The sequence below is a fragment of the Amblyomma mixtum genome, chromosome 5 (assembly GCF_055824585.1).
Source record: "Amblyomma mixtum isolate Tamu chromosome 5, ASM5582458v1, whole genome shotgun sequence".
Taxonomy (NCBI): Eukaryota; Metazoa; Arthropoda; class Arachnida; order Ixodida; family Ixodidae; genus Amblyomma; species Amblyomma mixtum.
In genome coordinates, this window is record NC_143016.1 from 42,121,012 (window position 1) to 42,127,659 (window position 6,648).

General features: G+C 48.2%; 1 non-coding gene across 1 annotated transcript; it reads left to right on the top strand.

Moving 5' to 3' along the window:
* The first annotated feature begins 3,069 nt into the window (after nucleotides 1–3,069).
* On the top strand, nucleotides 3,070–3,141 carry TRNAP-UGG (transfer RNA proline (anticodon UGG)). Its single transcript has one exon. It is a non-coding gene; the product is annotated as a tRNA-Pro (tRNA).
* The last annotated feature ends 3,507 nt before the right edge of the window (nucleotides 3,142–6,648 follow it).

The following is a 6,648-nucleotide window of genomic DNA, read 5'->3' on the forward strand; positions in this document are numbered from 1 at the left end:
TCTGCCACAACGTTGTCAGTGCCAGCGCATGCAGCACGCATCTGTCACTACCGCCACGTAGCTTAAAGCACGACTTGGGTGTCCGCTGTTCCAAGAGGGCAGGCAGTTATGTGCCTTTACTTTGCTTTCCTAGCTCCCGCTCTTCATGATTAATGGGGGTTTAACGCCCCAAAGCGACTCAGACTATGAGACGCCATAGTGAAGGGCTCCGGAAATTTAGACTACCTGGGGTTCTTTCACGTGCAATGACATCGAACAGTACACCACGGGCCTCTAGAACTTCGCCTCCATCGAAATTCAACCGCCGCGGCCGGGATCAAACCCGCGTCTTTCGGGTCAGCAGCCGAGCATCATAACCACCGAGCCATCAAAGCTTCATCGGTTTCGTAGCTTAAAGCGCGACTAAGGTGTCCACTGTCTCAGGGGGTCAGGTATGCATCTTTCCTCTGCTTTATCTGAAGGTCAAATGACGGTGAAATCTCCAGACACGGTGACCTTGGCGTTACCTAGCGCAGTGAAGCTTTCGCTCCAAAAATAGGAGTGGTTGATAGAGCGTGCCCGCATTCACTAACTTCACGCGTGACAGCAAAGTCGCCGATAGCAGCGACTACTCATTTGTAAGCGCTACGCGTACTCAGGTGGTCTTGGGGGAAACTGACTGCAGAGAAAAACAATTTCTTTAATGAAAGAGAGAGAATTTGGCCGCCGTTAAAACACCGCCGACATAAAACACCGCGTTGGGGAAGGGCTTTAGGAGCGAAAGGCGTAAAGAAAAGGGCGCCGAAAATAGTAAAATCAAGGAATTAAAGCAAAGAATAAAAAAATATTTGAGCTTTGACAAGGCGTGAATATACATGAGACAGTAATGCAGGAAAGTAAGTTAGCGCAAAGGTGGCGCAAAGTCAATGTCCAGCAATAGGTGGACAAACACACACAGGGGACACATCTCAAGGCAAGCATGCGGTGTAGTTGGTGCGGATGAAACATAGAGAAACCAGTAAGAAAAGCGGGAAAAGGCTGTCCTGCGCACTTCCTTTTGTTGTTTTTCTGTTTTTGCTGCTGATTTCTTTAAGCTTCACATCTCAAGGGTTGTGCAAGAAGGGTTTAAAGTTTGTCGTTTACTCTAATGTAATCCAGAATGCTAACTGAAAGTTTAGTGGCCGCCGCGGTGGCTCAGTGGCTATGGTGCTCGGCTGCTGGCCCGAAAGACGCGGGTTCGATCCCGGTCGCGGCGGCTGAATTTCTTTGGAGGAGAAATTCGAGGCCCGTGTACTGTGCGATGTCAGTGCACGTTAAAGAACCCCAGGTGGTCGAAATTTCCGGAGCCCTCCACTACGGCGTCTCTCATAGCCTTAGTCGCTTTGGGACGTTAAACCCCATAAACCAAACCAAACCAAAGTTTAGTGCACGACGCTGCTACGCTGAGCGGGCTGAGGGGCCTAAAGTACAACTCACTGCTAATGTCATTTGTGTGAGAGACTTCACTGCGTGTTTGTGACATGCTCCCTCGTCTGCGTAATCTGAGCATTTCAGCAGAATTTTCTGCATTGTTTCAACTAAGCCCCACTTGTCATATTGTGAACTATGCGCTTGGCCTAATAAGCGGTATCGAAAGTTGTTTGTAAACGCCGCGTTCGATCAAAGTCGATGGTAGACATATTACAGATGGCGAGTCAGTTTATGTTTTATGCATAATATTAAGAAGTCAAGCTCCAAAGCCGATCCCTTTCTTCATAAGCGTATTTTTTCACCAATTAGGGCGCGTCGGATAAAAAAGAAAGCCACCTGAAGTTCCGGTGTCGGAAATCATTGTGGAAATCTCTTCGTCAGCCCTTTCGTCGCCAAAAATGCCCCACTTTGCTGGAGTTACTTGGAATCTTACACGGTGGCGTGCGGCGTTGGACAAGTGATGTAGATATTCAATCTGAGATGTGACTGGCAGATGAGTAGCTTCTCTAAACATGCTTCAGTGGTTTTGTTCAGCTTCTCTAAATCAGTGTTTCCTGTTAAAACTCAAAAACAAATCGTCTTTAATCAAGTAGTCTGCCTTTCTACAGCCATGTGCACCTCTTCTTTCCCGATCAAATGGCAGTCAAAGAAAACCCTATTAAGTACTGGAAATGTCTTCTGTTTGTGTTCTCTCTCATAATTGAGAGAGAAAAAAAGAAAGGGCTGTATAAAAAAATGAAGTAAGTTTAAAAACTTCTAGGTATAGCACACGGGAGCGGACTTAAAAGTGTACGTAGTTGGGCAAGTCGGTCTTACATCGCCGAAGGGAACTCCGGGTGTTTTTTCAGCATCTTGAATTGGTAATCATACCACATTCCTTAGAATCCCCGTTCTCTGGAAGGAAAAAAACCGTTTATCAAAATATGCAGTCAAGTGTTTTTAAATAGCGAAAACAAGGAAACCGAGACTAGGTTTCAACAAACGAATGACTTAACAGACCACCCTATGACGTCACGGATACTCACAAATCCATTGTGCGGGCGTCGATTGGCCAAACTGGCAACTGTGCGTGAAAGTTTGGTTCATTATTTATCTGAATGACCAAAGAAAAGCTCGAAATTTTGTAATTCAGCAAACGCAGAGCGAATATCGCAAGCCGTACGACCCGTGACGTCAAGCTGTAGAAATCTCTCCGGTTGAGGTGACGAAGTGGGAAATTTTAGAATTCATTTACGATGGAACAAAATGCCGCTTTGCTGCGAAGTTTAGCGCAAAGGCCCAGAAAACTGCGGGGAACGTACCGTGAAAGTTGCAGTAATATCCGAGAAGGTACAAGAAACACCGGAGTTGCTTTTTCAGCTAGGCACTGCGCAACCCAAACACGTATGTGAAGTTCCCAAGTACCTGCGCCTGTGCTCTTCACGTCCATGTTTGTGTTGCGCAGTACCTTACTTAAGAGACCCAACGTCGGCAGAATTTCAAGCAGCTCCATAGAGCTTCCTGAAAACGAGGACGACTCTCGGCTCAATGCAAGAAAAAAAAGAAATAGCAAAACCGGTTTTCAGGGCGTCTTGCGCCTCGTTGCGTTTCTACGAGCGGTCGCTACCTGTGTGCACGTGTGGCCCGTTGGTCTAGGGGTATGATTCTCGCTTTGGGTGCGAGAGGTCCCGGGTTCAAATCCCGGACGGGCCCATCGTTTTTTTATGTGCACTCCACCTCTGGTTAGCTGGTTTAGTTCACAAGTGTGATTATTGTCGGAGCCTGTGCGACGGGATAGCGGCCGCCGTTTAAGCGGGGGTCGGCTTCGGGTCGCTCCTCTGCACCACCGCCACCATAGACTTCAGCTGTGTCTCGGCTTTTTGCGACTCTTTTGGAGTTTTGAGTGTGGAGATAATTCACCTAGACTTTGCGCCACTACCGTGCGTTATACTCGTGTGCAGACCTACGCCACGCATGCACATTATTAGATGCGCCTCATTTTTTCCGACTTTTTCTTTCATTCTCTCATTCTGTTTGAGGGGTAGACTTTACTCTCCAGTGCCGTCTTCATACGGGAACGTATGCAGAGCTTGGTCTAGGTCGACTGACGTGGCAATTTCTAGACGCCTTTCACTATCGTTATCAAAATTTCCACCCCTCTATTTCCATTGCACTTGCCATTGCAATGAATGTGGCTGTTATCCTTTGTTCACCAATGTCACGATTCGTGGTAGAGTTAAGGGAAAACAGGAGCGGGAAACCTTGGAAGCATATCATATCGGTTTGTCAGGCCATGATCGTATTAGCACAACCTCGGTGCGCTTACTCGAAAAAGAATTTGCCTGTTTAGGTCGATCACGATAGATGAGATTTCTTGTCTCTTGTCTCTTATGCTCAGTGATTAGTGATGATGCTGTTGCGCATGCTCTGCTGGCCTTGCTGGGACCATGTACTTTCTAATAAACTTCAGTTGATAGTCCAGTCGTTGTGGAGTGCACACTCCTCTTGTTCCTCGTCTTGTGTGACTGGTTTTTTTCGTTTTACAATGTACCAACTGGCCCGCATTTCAACCCTTCTGCTCTATTTCAGTGCAGCAATGGGAATCCTTTGGTGCCTCTGTTCGTTTACTCGCCGCTTATAAGGCAAGCTGCAGCGCAGTGCGAGCTGCTCACGTGGCTGGCGAATGGCCCTCTATGACGAGAAAAAGAAAACACAAGTTTATTCGCCTGTTTCCTGTGTTGTGTCAAGGGGAGCTGAGAAAGGGTTCGAGCGCGAAGCAGGCACGACAGCTAGCGAATGGGAAAGAGTGGGGAGAGGTTGTAAAAGAGGGCTTCAGCAGGCTGATATGGCTGGCGCTAAAATGGAGGGGTAGCTGGCTGTCAAAATTTACGCTGTCGATGCAAACGCGCCGGATATTCTGGGTCAAGCGATGTGGGCGCATCGTCAGCACACTGATCATTAGTAAGTGGTACGCTTACTACGTGTGCCGTCGCCGGAACTCAGTTGGTAGAGCTTACTATGCATAGCGGGCTCGAAATTAGTTTTAGCATAGCACCAAGCCACTGCTGCGGCACTGTAGAATAACTGGCCCGAAGTGCGCATGTTCACGGCGTTCAGCATCGTACGCGGTATCGTTATTTCAGAACATTGGCACCAGCCCCAACTGCACTATTTACCAGCCAACAGGAACACGGTTAAGGAAAAAAATTAACAAGGACTAACTGCTTTTCGTCAGGAAGAAATAAGCCTTGGCTCTTTGTCTACAGAGCGTTGTGCTCGTAGCTGGGTATGGAATGTTTTATTGTCTTCGAAAGAACCTCTGATGCAACATCCTGGGGCTGTCTTCGTTGCGTTAAGAAATGAAAGGCCTCCAGGCAATGACGTCAGTGTCAGACAGTTGATTAGTAATTGCACGAGGGGGCTGGGAAGTCGAAAATAGGGAAGAAATGAGGGTGCTTCACAACGAGGGAACGGAAGGAACAAGTTCATAAACGGTGCGAGTTTCATTATGTTTTTTGTTTTCGCGCGCGTGTGCCTGTGTGCGGCAACTTAGGGAGCTGAAGGCGATCGCAGCCGTGCGTGAGTTGGACGAGCTGAGCTTAAGCATAGCCCGAGAAGAAAAGCGGTGATCTCCACGTGGTCACAAAGTCGATCATGGGCGGCCACAATGGGCGGCGGGAAACTTTTGTCCATATTCCGATGTTGGCGGTGATTGGTCACTCTTTTGTCTGGGAGCTCGTCGCACGTGTTGCAGCAGTGGCGAACGGCGAAAGCGCCGTAGTGGAAATAAACAGCGGACGGTCGCCGTAAGGAAACTAGACAATGGTATGGAATCCCAAAAAACAAGAGGAATTGGCTGTTTTATTCATTTACGTTTTACTCGTGGAAACGAAAGTGAAGAGGAGTTCCGGCTCTTTTGGCGACGATGAAATAGATAAAGAAAGCAAGGAAGGAAGACAGAGAGAGAACAAGAAAGAAAGAAGAAAAGAGAGGTAGAAAGAAAGAAAGCGAGAAAGAAGGAAAGAAAGAAAGAAAGAAGGAAAGAGAGAAAGAAAGAAAGAAAGAAAGAAAAAGGAAGGAAGGAAGGAAGGAAGGAAGGAAGGAAGGAAGGAAGGAAGGAAGGAAGGAAGGAAGGAAGGAAGGAAGGAAGGAAGGAAGGAAGGAAGGAAGGAAGGAAGGAAGGAAGGAAGGAAGGAAGGAAGGAAGGAAGGAAGGAAGGAAGGAAGGAAGGAAGGAAGGAAGGAAGGAAGGAAGGAAGGAAGGAAGGAAGGAAGGAAGGAAGGAAGGAAGGAAGGAAGGAAGGAAGGAAGGAAGGAAGGAAGGAAGGAAGGAAGGAAGGAAGGAAGGAAGGAAGGAAGGAAGGAAGGAAGGAAGGAAGGAAGGAAGGAAGGAAGGAAGGAAGGAAGGAAGGAAGGAAGGAAGGAAGGAAGGAAGGAAGGAAGGAAGGAAGGAAGGAAGGAAGGAAGGAAGGAAGGAAGGAAGGAAGGAAGGAAGGAAGGAAGGAAGGAAGGAAGGAAGGAAGGAAGGAAGGAAGGAAGGAAGGAAGGAAGGAAGGAAGGAAGGAAGGAAGGAAGGAAGGAAGGAAGGAAGGAAGGAAGGAAGGAAGGAAGGAAGGAAGGAAGGAAGGAAGGAAGGAAGGAAGGAAGGAAGGAAGGAAGGAAGGAAGGAAGGAAGGAAGGAAGGCCTCTGGTGTGCAGTGAGGCATCATCTCAGAACGTCTTTCACTGTGTAGCGAAGAACTTATGTAGTTGGCCACAGACCTGTCTGGAGCGCTCGAACTCCGTGCCGTGTGCGCTCCGCAACGCGCAGAGCGAGGTCTTGCGGCAGCGCCGGGTTGGAGATAGCGCATGTCTGATGCTCAGACCATACTCAGAGATGCGCTATCCCGAACCAGGTCACTATACAGGTCTGTGGATGACTGTACTTGTCCCACAAAAAAGTCAGCTTTGCTGCACAGTATGTGAACCCATGACGTGTGAGCTTCCTGTACCTCGTTTTCATTGCATTTATGCTGGCGAAAATGACGGAATGAAATTAGGATGCGGGTGGGAGCAATGGCGACAGGCAGAGGAATTCCCAGTCGTTCTATCGCTGAGACAGCTGTGTTGGGCACTGCGCAACCCACGTTGCCCAGAATTTCAACGTTTATTCGAAAGACGAAGAAGAACAGACGAGGAGGCTTCCAAGTGCTGACGAGGCAGCACGGTCTTGAACAAGCAC